The sequence below is a fragment of the Heliangelus exortis genome, chromosome 14 (genome assembly GCF_036169615.1).
Source record: "Heliangelus exortis chromosome 14, bHelExo1.hap1, whole genome shotgun sequence".
Classification (NCBI taxonomy): domain Eukaryota; kingdom Metazoa; phylum Chordata; class Aves; order Apodiformes; family Trochilidae; genus Heliangelus; species Heliangelus exortis.
Window position 1 is genome coordinate 8194928 of NC_092435.1, and position 14707 is coordinate 8209634.

Here is a 14707-nt window from a genome sequence, read left to right on the forward strand (position 1 = left end):
CAGTATATTGAATAGCTTCAATAAGAAAAGGTCAGTTTTGAGATTTTTCAAGTTCTTTAAAGAAACAGTATCCTTCCTCTTGGAAATCTTTGTGTTCTAGATGTGTCATATACTTTAGAGTAAGACTGGAAAGAGGTAGTTATTTTTGTTCCCTTAGATGTCTGAGATTTGCCCTTCCTTTCCTGTTAGGCTAAATGAAGGTGTAGGTTGCTCTGGCCTATATTCCTGTACCTCTCATCAGGATGATTGCTTTTATATTCCCAGCCTCTGTCTGGTACTTGATTTGGGATTTTCATAAGTTTCTTAGTGATGAATTAAACTTTCTGTAACTATTATGATATGGAATAGAATGACTGAAAGGAGCCAAGACACTAATCAGGAAGCCTTTTCATTTTGCAGCATGTATTTTTATTGTGAAATGTACCACTAAATGACTGGCATAGCACAAAATTGCAAACTATTTCTGCAGTTTACTTAAAGTTGAAAGTAATTATTCTTAGAGAATTAAAATTATTTCATATTGTTAGTTTTGTTCCTCATGCTCTTCAGTAGAATTTGTAATAATGGAAAGAGATTTAAATAGTGCATTTGCTCCAGTTTTAAAAATTGTTAACCTGTGGACAGAACATAAACAAGAAAATTATAGTTAAATTTTATCTTCTGAGTAGTTCAGTGAGGTGAATACATCTCTACTTGCATATTTTTTGTTTTTATTTTGTCAGTTTGCCTGAAATAAAGCACATTTTGAAAGGAAGCACACGCATAGAATTACTGTACAGAGGATTTAAAATTCCAGTGGGTCCTGTTGAATTCAACTTTATGTTGCCATAAGTATCTCAGTTGTGTCAGTTATTTACATTTAAGGAGAGCTGAAGTCCTTGCCCCCTTTCTCCTGTCCTGTCCTTGAACTGATAAATCTGCTTAGTCAGTGTAGAAAATTCAGCAAACCTAATGCTTTTTATTTTATGTCATCGTTTGCTTTTTGTCACTCATCAGGTCAAAACAGCAATCTAGGAATAAAAATTAAAAGCTGAGTAGAAAGTCACAGAAAGTTAGGGGATGGAAGGGACCTCAAAAGATCATTGAGTCCAACCCCCCTGCCAGAGCAGGGTCACCTACAGAAGGTCACACAGGAACACATCCAGGTGGGTCTGGAATGTCTCCAGAGAACGAGGCTCCACAGCTCCCCTGGGCAGCCTGTGCCAGTGCTGTCACCCTCCCAGTGAAAAAATTTCTCCTTGTCTTTATATGGAACCTCCTATGCTTAAGTTTATATCCATTGCCTCTTGTCTTATCACTGGGCATTACTGAGCACCATCCTCCTGTCTCTCTCCCTTCACATATTTATAAACATTAATGAGGTCACCCCTCATTCTCCTCTTCTCCAAGCTGCAGAGCCCCAGCTCCCTCAGCCTTTCCACTCCCTTCTTCATCTTGGACTCTTTCAAGCAGTTCCCTGTCCTTCTGGAACTGAGGGGCCCAGAACTGGACACAATATTCCAGATGTGGCCTCACCAGGGTAGAGTAGAGGGGGAGGAGAACCTCTCTGCACCCCCCCCTTCTAATGCACCCCAGGATGCCATTGGCCTTCTTGGCCACAAGGGCACATTCCTGGCTCATGGTCACCCTTCCATCCACCAACACCCCCAGGACCTTTTCCTTTTCACTGCTCTCCAGCAGCTCAGTCCCCAGCCTGTTCTTGGGGTTGTTCCTACCCAGATGCAAGACTCTATACTTGCACTTGTAATTCATTCAATTTTTCCCACTCCAAAGTCACTTACATTGCACAGCAGTGCACTTTTTCTGGAAACAATATAGAAGTAGTCAACTGAGGAGCAGAATGTGCTAAAATAAATTTGGAGTTATTTATTATATTTTCATAGGTGTAATTTTCATGTCAATAGTAGATATGAAAATTACACAACTACAGTGGGGTTTTTTTGTTTTTTTTTTTTTGGTTTTTTTTAATGTCACTTTAAAATAGCTGATTCAAGACACTTCTAGAGGGGGAAAAATTTTTTTGGACATACACCTTCTCCCATGGTTTTACATTTCTTGCATAACATGTCCCTTACATTTTGTTAAATTACACCTGTCAAATAATACTGGATAATGTGACATTACATGAAACAAACAACATGACATGAATTATCAGCTGCAGTACTTGATGATCCTAAAGGTCTTTTCCAACCAAAACAATTCTATGTTTCTTTGTCAAAAGTAACAACCAAGTGGCTGGATGTACTGCATGGCAGGACATGTTGTACAGTGCTTTTTCTGAAGTTATGTATCAATGCTGTGGGACAGTTTTTTTATGCTTACTTAAGTCCATGAGGATTTTGAGAAGCTTTGTGCTTGTTCCCAGTAAATGTCTGCTGATGTTACGTTTGGGATTTATTCTTCCTTCTGGAGTTCTGACCTCTCCAGATAACATTGCAGTGATGTGTTTTTCCGAGTAATGTGTTTTATGGCAGTTTTTTTCAGCCATATGTACTTTAAAACCAAATGACTTAACCCTTTCCATAGTAGGCCTTGAATTCCAAGTAAAATGTCATAAAAGGAAGTACAGTGGTTTCTAGCTGATTTCTGTTACTCTGTCATCCCTGGCTGTGCATCCAGTCAGTGTTGGGTACATATCTGGTACAGTACTGGTGAAAGGTAGGCAGATAGTACTGTGCTTGCTCTCAGAGACACCTGGCTTTGTGTAACTGGTCACATTGTTAATCTTGACCAAGTTTCTTACTCATTTTTTGAAACTCAACTTTAGGGTTTTAAGTGTTTTCCTGTGAGACTGAAAATGAAGAGTTTTTAAATGTTAGCCTTTATCTAATCTATTTTTTCCAATGTTGGGCAACCTGTAGTCAGATTTATTTCTATATTAAAAAGGAGAAATACTTAATGCTGGACTTGGGTTGCAAAAATTAATTGTTTAATAGGAGTCAAGATATAAATTTGCAGGGAAATCAATTTTTTCCTCTTCAGCAAATATGTGAAATTGATACTAGGACTGTAATTAAAATACCAGATGGAACAATAAAACCTCATAGAAAGAGAAGTAGTCAATAATAAAATCCTGCAGAGCTCTGAAAAAAAAAGGCTAGTAATGCAAAAATGTGGATAGTGCAGTGCTGTAGAAATAAACAAGACCTTCATATGAAGGAAAAAAAAAGATAAATGGACCTAATTGCTTGAAAAAGACTCAGATGTATGAGTTACAGCTGGAAAATATGTATTTTACATTTGAAATATTCACTACAATATTTAATTTTAGGTTTACTGTTAAAAAGTCAAGACATGCATTTTTATGTTTAGGTAGATGTGAATCATCTTTATAAATACATCTGCTTTTTAGTGGGGCTGTAGTTATTGCAGTTTAAGACCAAATAACAATATGGAAACAGAAATGCTTTCAGATACCACAGCTCTGTAGTCATGGATGTACAATTTTCCTCTGATAATTTTTAGTTTTATTGCTTCTTTGAATTTTCTCCTACTATACACTAAGTGACAACCCAGTGGATTAGATATGAAGAATTATACTACAATATGACTGTATTTACAGTTTCTCGTGGGTTTTGGCAGCAGTAGCAGGTGATGCCAATTAGAAACTTGCTCATGTTGTGCATGTAGTAAGTCGCTCACTCATTGGCATCTTCAACAGTGTTCATCAAGTTTTGCATTTAAAGATCAGAATCTGTGGCTTTGTGGAAGTGGGGAACATGGGTTGTTAAGATGAGGAAGGTGAAACCAGTAAGTCCTGGTTTGGAAAGGCAGGGGTAATCGGTGAGGATGGGGGGAAAAAGTGAAAAAATGTTAACTAACTTTAAAGGTATTTGTTCAGTGCCAGGATTGGGTATCAGCTCTGAATACTGGGTACTTTTGTAGATCTATATAGAAAGTCTTGATAAAAATCAAGATAAGGATAAAAATGAGGTTGAAGTCTGGTGAAGAAAAGATAAGTACTAAGCTAGGGTCAGGCTTTGGGCATGGACGCAGTCAAAATAGAAATTACAAGTGAATATATTAATTATTTTTTTTCTTACTAATAAGTGACCACTCAGCAGGTAAAATATGAATACTTTGCCTTTATTTGTGTTACTCTTTATTTGCCTGTTGTGAAAGAAAATGAATATGGAAGAGAATTTGAACATTCCTTAGTGTTTTCTGTTTTTGAATCCATTGAAATATGGGAGCATTGAAGAAGATTACAACATGAACTCGATTACCACATTTTACTTCCATTGTAATTTTTCTCAATTTAGAGGCTGCTTATTCTATTAAAAGAGAAGACTTGAACTAATGGTGATTGGTGATCTACCTTACTGATTTTTAAAACTGATTTAAATCAAATTTAGTTGTGCCACTGAGAATATTATTTAATATCTATCAGTTCATTTATCCAATTTAGACACGGAAAAGGCTTTACAATGCACGCTTTCAGTAACTCAGAGGCAACTGAGGACAAAACGAGTAAATTGCAAATAAGGCTGAATATATACTCAGTTCACATGTGCCTAGGAGAAGTCTTGGATGCTGGGAACCAACTCTCTGCACTGGCAGGCTGTTCGTAGGGTCCCTGATAGGATTTGGGAATGTTTCAACCAGTGAACTATGAAAACAAGTCCCAGCTGTGGTTTGGCAGCTGTTCCAGAGAGTGCCTGCAAATGAGGCTCTGTGGTGTTCTCCACTGGTGTCCCAGTATGTTTTTGCAACATCAGCTGTATGCTAAGCCACAAGAAATTCTTTAATCTCCTTTTTTCATCCCTGGTGTATTTAGGGTTTTAAGCATTAGAGCATCTTTAATTACCATTATTGAAGGTCTTTCAACTTTGAAAATTGGAAATATAGTTCACCAGAGACTACAACATGGTAATTGGCATGTTGCAGTCTGCACAGTGTTGTTCCTATTTCAGTCTGTTACATAAAAGATTGTTGGCTAATTTTCCCAGAAGTATAAAATTAATTCAATCCAGGCTCTATCAAGTAAAGTTTGTTTGTGGAAATGAAATAGTAATTTTTCTAACTGTGATTTTGTAAAGCCTGCTTTTGTCAGATTTTGAGATACAGATCAGCAGCATTGCTTCCTTTTATTTATGTTAATCAGAACAGCATAGCTGTCATAGGTTATTTTTCTAATGTTACAATGGAAAAGTATATAATTACAAGTGTTAGAGTGCTAAAACATTTTTAATAAAATACATGTGACTTCTTTTTTTTTTTTTAGTAAATCATTATTTGGTGCTTCCACCAACAATTGTAGAATGTTAAGGGTTGGGAGGGACCTCTAGAGATCATAGTCATACTAATTGTCATAGAATGGTTTGGATTGGAAGTGACCTTAAAGATTTTGTTAAAAGCAGCTGTTTCTGTCTCCTTTTCTGTGTCTTTTCATCCCCCTTTGCCCAGATTTTTGTTAAATTTTTATTTCTTTCCCACAGCTTAATAGAAAACCTACTTGGAGGTTTCTCTCTGATGCTGTTACACTCCATGTACTACATTCCAACTATATACAAGAGCACGACAAATTCAGTTTGCTTCGTATAACTTAGAAAACTGTAGTGTGGGTTTGACTTTTTTTTTTTTTTTTTTTTTAGGTTATAGTTGATGAGTCAACTGTTTTATAACTTATGAATGCATCAAACATGTTAGGATCAGCAAAAATTGCCAGTGATAGTTGAGGAGTGTGTTACTCAGTCCAGTCAGACATTCAAGATTATTATTGATAGTAGCTATGGACCATTAATACCTTAAATAGAACTTCAGTTTTTCTCAAGAGAATTTGCCTTTCTGCTGAAATGCTGTTTGTGAAGGTAGTCATCATCTCTGATTTTATATCAATTGTCACCTGGCTGACTTTATAACTGAGGTATAATCAAGAGATTTCCATCTAATTCAAGTTCCAAATGGTGGTAAACTTGAGCATTATTACTGAGATTCTTAATCTGGTTCTTTCTAATGAAGCACCTGAGTAAAAAGGAGGGGAAACAAAAACCAGTCAAAAATCAGGATGTATAAAGTAAATTCTGTGACCAGAGTAAGAGTGGTATGTGATAGTGGTAGAATATTATAATATCTCAAATATTAAAACTCCTTCCTGATCCTTGCTAAACACTCCTCAGAGACTCCAGGAATGTTGGTTCAGACTTTGTGAGCATATAATGGACAGTTTCCTGGGTCTTAGCTTTTAGCATATACTGTGACAGAAAATTGTCTTCCTCTTGCTGGGTTCCTTCCCTTCTGTTTCCTTGTTGCTGGTCACATTGCTGCTAATCATTCTCTTACATTCAGGTTTCTCAGATCCTTCCTAAGCTTTTGGCATACTTGGGCCAAGTACTTTTTTTCTAAAACAATGAAAATATTATGTTTTGTGTTCAGATCAGGTTTGCCAACATAAGTTCTTGTAGCTCTTCTGGAATTAACTGCTTCAGAAAACCCTATAATGAGTAGTTGAGTTCTCCCTCAGAACCACCTGTAGTAAGACAAAGAACTCTATATTGGAGAAAGACATAAGGCATGAGGCTATGTACAGGCTCACTCTGTTCATTGGCTCCTCATGACTGATGCTGTTTAACTCCTGGAGTCCTGAGGTGGGACATCATTATGAATTATCAGCTTAGAGGACAGTCCTGCATGTAATTTGGTAATGATTCTTACTGCAGATAGAGTTAATACTTTAAATACCTAAATAATCTTGGCACCTCTGTGCTACCAGCTTTGTGCTATTCTGGACACATTGCTTAATTGTTTGTTTCTGTCCTATTTATTTGCTTGATTTCAGGTTAGTTTATAATATTAATTCCATTTTGAGATGCTTGGATGACCTTGTTCTCTTGAATGATATACAGGGTCTTTGCTTTTTTTCTAAATACAGTGAATAATACACAGGCTTAATCAATTATCTTCTCAAAGTTTGTCATTTATGCATTTTAATATCTCATAATGAGCCTAGTACATTAAGGAACAAGATAAATATGTTGACAAGAACTATAAATGGCTTTGGTATCACCATCAGTCATTTTAATTAGCAAATCTCTGAATACACTGGAATCAATTTGTTAATTTAGAAATTAATACATGTACCTAGTCAGGGAATACTCTTAGTTTTGAAATTCTTAAACTGGTAGTATTAATAAGTGCTAAAGACAAAAATAATTGGAGCAGCTGGAGCAGCAATGGAATATTGTTAAACATGCTCCTGGTTCATCATCTTCTCATGTACAGATGTTATCTTTGAAGTGATATGACCATGAAATCGGTCAGTACCTGGATTTGTCTTGATCATTTGTACCTCCTGAATAATTCCACAGATAATTTTTATGACTAAAAGATGGAAATCCAGGACATAATGCATGAAACTTTAATTCACTAACTTTAAATTGTCCATTCACTGATGCAATTAATAATTGAATTTAGTTCCTTAACAACACTGAAGTCACTGATTTTTTTGCTGCCAGAACTGAAGACAAGCGGATCAGAATTGGTGTCAAAGGTCATCTCATTCCTCTGGTGGAGCAGAACCTCTCCTCATAAGATTATTTGATGTCCAGTTTTTTACAGTCTTTTTTTGAGACAACAAATAGCAGTCAGTGTAACAAGGGCTGTCATGAGAAAAAAAATATTCAACTGGGCAAAATCATCCACAGTGATAAGCCAAAGATGAAGACCTCTTAAATTAAAAAAAAACCCAAAACCTAACAAAACCAAAACAGCAAACAAATAACCTAAAACAACAACAAACAAAACCCAACCAACAAACCAAAAGCAAAACAAAACAACTACAAAAAATCTGATGTAGTTTGGGTTTTAACTTGTGACTTAAGGTGAAAAAATTTTCTGTTACTAGTGATTCATTCACATTTTATAGAAGTGCACTTTATATAGAAGTGCAAAACCAAAAAGCCAACCTGCCTTTTCTCTGAGATTGCTCTTCCTGTTGGTTACCTTGCTTCCATTTGTTAAAAAAATTCTTAGGAAGTAAAACTTAAGCATGGCTTTTTTTTTTTTTTTTTGTAGGTATGATGGTTTTCATCACAGAATTTTCTGCATTTGGGCTGTTGTGTAAATCACTTCAGTCCTGAGGCTGGTTTGGAGTTGTCAGTACATACCAGAGCTGCATAAAGCTGCAATCACCTCTGCTAAATTCTCATGGTTTTGTTACCCTCCCTTTGTAATTGAGAATCAGAGGAATCCCAGCTGCATTCCCTGAACTGTTTGCATGGAAATTAGGAGGCAGGAGAGAATTGGTTTATTCCACCCAAGGACTCCTGAAGTTGCTAATTTTGTGCAGTTTTCTGTCTCTCTTGTGCTGCCTGAGCAGTTAAAACTGTTGATCCTCAGTGCCTGCTTGGGGAGTTTTTAAGATAATGCCTTAGAAATCATGACTGGAAAAGTTTCTAGGTGTGGGATTGAAGTGAGTTTTGTGTAAGGATCTCTGCTAAAAATACACTGGTTAGTTTTTGGCTGAGTGATATAACCTGGTGTTGGTTGCTGTCATTTTTTCCTGCATACAGACTATGAGCCAGTAGTACTTGTCATTACTGCAATTGCTATGACATTTCTGTCACCACTTTCTTTCACCTATGTCTGCTCTTTTCTCTGGCAAAGAAGGATCTTTCTAACTTTTAACCCTGCTTATGAATCTTTCTTACATAGTTTCTAAATCATTACTAATGATAGTGGCTTGAAGTGCTTCCCCTCATCTGGAAAGGTATGACAGCTGTTAAATTTTCAGTATTAGCTCTTAACTAACTCAGATTTCCTCATTTAGAATACTCAAAGTTTTCTTGAGTGATTGACTGGCAAACTCTGGATGTGAGTGGTAAATAAAGAAGGTTGTAAGATGATGACATGTTAACTCAGTGATTTTAATTAGACTTAGCTCAGTTACTTAAATACTATCTAAAATATTCCAGTTTTGCTAAAGCAAGAGAGAAATTCATATCCTTCCATATCTTCCAGAACATCTCAGTCTGTCTTCAAAATATGCATCTATGTGATAGCAACTGAGCACCTCAACACTGAGCAGTTGCTGTATTGTGCAAGCCAGCAGGAAAGAGCCAGGTAGTGCAAATATCTCCCTTTATTGGATTGTTTAGAATAGCATAGAAATCAAATTGCAGAGTTATCCTTTCATATTTTCCTTATCCTTGCTTCAGGTCATTCACTGATGAGCTTCCTTCTTGTATGCAAGTGATTTTATCTTGATGGGGGTTTTACCAAATTTTACTTCTTACTTCATGCCCTGTGTAGTTCTTCTCATGAAAATAAATTCATAAGGGAAGTGGACTGTCTCAGTAGAAGGCAAGCCTACAGGGGAGACCAGGTTTATAGTGAGGAGATAGTTCATATTAAGACACAGACATATATACAGTGATCACCTGAATGATGACTGGATGGAAGAGTTCCCATTTAAATGGAATACTTAGATTAGTTTATTTTCCTAAAATACTCTATTTCTGCATATTTTGGTGTCTAAATGTTGCGATTTTTCTGCCTTTATCTAGGGTATTATATTCAGTGGTACTGGTCATCAAATTTTCTGAGAAAATAAACCTTTCCTTTGAAAAATAGAGCACTCAGGAGATTGGTATCAAAATTTTAAGCTGAGAATAAGTGTGTCCCCAGGCTGTGCCAGCCATTGCTACAGTGGGGTTTGTCAGCACCCACATTGTAGAGCTATACCTGAATAAACTCTGTCCAGCATTCCATAGTGTTACAGCAAAAGCTGAGGTTTGCTGCTGCTGTGTCATCAGGCTAGGACTGATTACTGCTGTTAAAATCTGTTTTAATAGAATGACCAGTTCAAATCATGGTGGGTTCCCCCTACCGTTCTCTGCTACTGTTGCCCCTTTTTCCTGGTATCTTTCTTGGCATGATGGACATCTTCAGGTTTCCCCCCTTGTTCCCATTATGAATAAGACTTGTAGGGCAGCTTCTTGGCCATGTCCTCTGCCTATCTACATGAGCTTGGGGGTACCCAGAGAGGCCCCCACTGTGATATGCAGGTGCACTATATTCCCCCTTTTGGTGTGTTGTGCTACCAGGACTGGTGCTAGCATGTGCATCACCTCTGTTTAGCATAAGAGGGAAATAAGACTTGGAAGGATTTTACTGATCGTTGTGAAGATCAAGGAGACATGGATCTCCATCATAATCCCTAGTATAAAAACAGTCTGTATGTTAGCAGGTCAGACTAGGTAGCAGAGATGTTACTGCTGTGTTCTAGTACTTAAAGGGAGGCTACTGAGAAGGCTACTCCCTTTTAACAAGGAGTCACATGGAAAAGATGAGGGGGCAAGGGGTACATGTTACTCCTAGGGAGATCTTGACTGGACATTGAAAAATTTTGACTGTGAGAACAGTTGGACATTGGGCTCCTCTCCCTAGGGAAGTGGGGGATTTCCCAACAGTGGACACCTAAGACTCAGATTGCCAAGGTGCTGGGCCATCATATCTAAACCCTCTCCCTACCTAGATGGGTTGAACCAGACAACCCCTGGAGTCCCTTCCAACCTGGCATTCCATGAATCTATTGGAGTACCTTAGGTCCTCATCCTACTTAAGCAGAATCAAGGAAAGGTTTTCACATACTGCATTGAAGGTTTATTTATTATACCACACAGCAGGCAGTGGCAACTTCAAAAATAGCAAGTTTTCTCTTTCACATGCAGTACTGAGAAACTTAGTGAAGTGGGTGGTGCTGGTGTGGGGGAGTTAAATAGGAGAAGAAGGTAAAACGCATAATTACAACAATCAAATGTATAATACAGAATGGTAAAACCTGCTTGCAGGTAGAACCTCTAATTTTGGTTTTTTCATTTGTTTTTTTAATCAGTTATTTTAAGGGAGGCATCAAATTGTAAGTTTACAGTGAGTAACAAGTTACATTAATATCCCCAGAGGGACAGTGTGCAAGATACAATCATGAGATGCTTACCTATTATAATCATACCACATCATCTTGAATCAACAGATTTAAAGCAAACTGCTGCTGCACTACACAGTGAAAAAGATTTCCTTGAGATTGGCACACTCTTCTCTACTTTCACAGTGACAAAACTGGAGTTATTTATTATCTTGACTTCACTGCAAAACAGTCTTGGAAATAATCGTGAGGTTTACCTGCTTAGACAGTCTATTTGCTCATATTTCACCTAATGGTAATGAAAAATGAGTGCTATTTTCCTTGCATGTCAAAAACAAGTTATTTAACCCTGATGAATGGAGAGTATGATAATATAGGTAATATTTTTACAGCTGGTGATACAGAGTTGTAGAAACTCTAATTTACTGTAAATCTCCAGGACACAAATAAGGTAAGGGACACCTCTTATTTAATAGATTTTTTTTTTTTTTTTGCTTTTTCTTTGCAAGAGCTAGTTACACAGTTTGACATCTACAAGGAAATCATGAAGGTATTAAAGTTAGTGTGAGTTTTAAAACTCAGTTTGAGGTGTGACTTGACCCTGATTGTGAGCAGTGTGATGAGTCCTCTCATTACAGAATGCTTGAGAGGAATGGCTGGAGGTGAGCAGTGTACTGGGTATAGTCCAAGCTCGATGACTGCTCTCAGATGATTGACTTGAAAACACATTCACTGCTACTTGCATGAACTTGCTTTAAACTAACTATGTGTATATTTATTGTTTTACCAAAAGGTACTGGCAGGTAAACTACAGAAGTGAGCTGGGGTAGATGTAATCCATGACTTGTGTAGTCTGTCATCAGTAAATCTAGCTTCAACCTGTTGTTTTTTTTTTTTTTGGTTTTTTTTTTTTTTTTTTTTTTTGTTTTTTTTGTTTTGTTTTGTTTTGTTTTGTTTTGTTTTGTTTTGTTTTGTTTTTGGTGGTTTTTGGGTTTTTTTTTTATGGTCATTGAATATATACTGAAAATATCCCTGTGTTTTTGCAGTTTACAGGTAGATGTAATAAAATCCGTCCCAACTGGCCTTCCTACTAAGGAGGGGAGGGAGTGGTGAAAGTTTTGACATTTGAGTGTTAGGTATAGTAGTAGTCCTAGACACAAAGTCTATTTTATGTGTGTCTCTAGGTAGTTTTAATTTACTATCAGTCAGGGCCGAATTTGCTTACAAATGAAAACTCACTTGTTCATCTAGAGTGATGACCTTCTCAGGCAAAAGGCTTTAATAATCACTTTGGGTGAGAATGTATCTTTATATGCAAGTCTTCTACTTCAAGAGTTCCTGAGAAACCTAAATGCTAAAGACATAAGAGAAGCCTACCTGTAGTGCAGATCTCTGAAAGATTGACAGATACAGAGATAAAAGGGATTAAATAGAAGAAAGATAAAAACTGCAAAGGATTGAGAAAAAAAAGTCTGAAGTAATAGTATGGATTTAGGAATAAAAATGGTACAAAATGACAAGAGAAGAGGATGAAATGTTTCAGGAATAAGATCAATTTAACAATAAAAGCAATGGAAGCTGGCAGGGAAAGAAGGGGAAGGCTGCAAGGAAAGATAAAAACTGGAAATAAAGATTTAGTAAACTGAGGAGGAAAAGGAAGTCCAAAACCTGTTTCCAAATAAAAGCACCAGTACTTATAAACATTGTGTTACGGTGGTTGCTTTCACAGATGGTAAGTGTTGTGCTTTGAATGGTATTTAATTTTTTTCTGTCTATTAAATAGAGGTAGCCTTGAGGAAATTATCTGTATTCTTGTTCTTGTGGAAAGCAAAATGTTGACTGCCTTGTAGACACTGAAGTGATAATTAACTTTGGTGTGCTTCCTTCAGTCATTCTGCATATGGGATGAAGCAAACTTAACTCTGTTTGTCCATTATCTCTGAGGCAAAAAAGCCTCAGGAAAAGTATGAGGAGGCTGTCAGCATCACCTGTTTTTCATTGATGTTGTTCATATTCAGTTCTTTCTAGAAAAATATTTCTCAATTGACAAATAGATAAATATTTGCCTTTATTTTTTTTCCAAGCCTGTCTTTTTCTTCTCCTGTTCCATAGTAGTAGTATGAATATTGTTCTGGACAGGTTAGCCCTGAAGTAGTCAGGCAGTTGGGCAGGGTGGTCATTGTAGGTCACTTGTAACTGAACTATTCTGTTCTACTGAAGGAATATGCCCAGAGTAGACAGACATTGGCAGCAAAGTCTCCTGCATTATTATTTTTTTACAGAACCTTTCCTGTATATCATCACCTTTTCATTCTGTCTTAAATCTGATTTGTGAATCTTGTCTGTATGTGTTTAAATTGAGCTGATTATTTTTATAATGGAAGAAGATTAATTATTCTTGTTTCACCAGGAAAAAATTATATAGAGTGTCTTATACTTCTCTAATCCATATTAGAGGGCTTCATGAGGATTAGTTATATGTATCTATACGCCTCATACTTTTTAAATAAAGCTGCATTGCACTGGCATTTTGGTAATCTGCTGAGTAGTAATCAAATATCAACAGGTAGCAAGATGGGTAACATGTTTCTGCATTTTACTAATGCATTATAAAGCTGTTGTTCTGAGCTGCTGCTTAAGTGACTGTGGATGTTGGGTTTCAACCATTCAGCAGGCAGTGGCATTCATTTATTTTTATTGTAAGACATGTATCTGCCAAATGGAAGAACCACCATGCACGGTAGGTGGGATTTCACTGAACAATTTGATGTTCTCTAAGCCATTTTTTACAGCATTTTTAAAAGAGAAAATATGTATATGATTGCTAAAGAATAAAGAGAAAACCAGAAAAGGAAGGTGTAGCTTAGTGTTCAGGGCAATCAAGTATTTTCTTGCTGCTTTAGTCATAGATGAGGCATAAATTGTTTCCACAGTGCTGAGCTTTTCTCAGAGATGGTTACCAGACTGATGAGGTTCCTAGCACAGAGCACAGTTCTGCTCATAAGGGTAAAGCATTTTTAATATATATTTTTTAAAAATCTGTATATCTTTAGAACAAACTCTGCCCATTAGAATTGTGTCTTCCTGTCAGAGAATAGCAACTTGGAGTTAATAAAGATAGTGGGAATCTTTTGTACTTGCTGTTGCTGTGCTGTACACACACAGTTTAAGTGGTTCTAGAGTATATTTACATGGTACTGGTCACAACCTCAGGGGAGTAAAAGCTATATAAAACTGCTTCAAACTTCATGTATGTAGTTGCTCAGGGGATTCATATGGGAAGCTGTGGTTTCATTTGTGTGGCTTTTAAAAAGAAAAGAGTAGCCCCACAGGGGAAATCCAGTGTCATCAAAAGAAAGTGTTAATAGCTTGGTTTTTTCCACATCTATTCAAAATGTTGTCAAAATTGGAATGTGCTTTAGAAATAAATACTGAGAGCAGAAACTAGAAAGATCAAGATTTTTTTATTCAAAATGTAGCACTAAAGTGAGCTATTACCAAAAGAAGATGAAAAAATGTATAGGTATAATAGGTAACTGCAGTTCAGCTTGAACACAAAAATGGCAACAATCAGAGTAATGTGAAATTTTGCTTGGTGCTCATAAAGGTGCTAACTGAAATAAATAGCTCCATTTGTATGCATGAGGAAGCAGTTATTGGATGGAAATGGCTCTTGATTACAGTAGACCTGAGTGCATGAACCAAACAATTGGCCTCAGAGCAGTGGATAGTATTGGCATTAAACACAGCCAGCATCAGAGGGGGACAAAGTTTCTGGTGATGGGCAAAGTTGTAAGAGATACTTGGACTGTTCAGAAACCCTTGCATTTGAAGTTTCCAGTT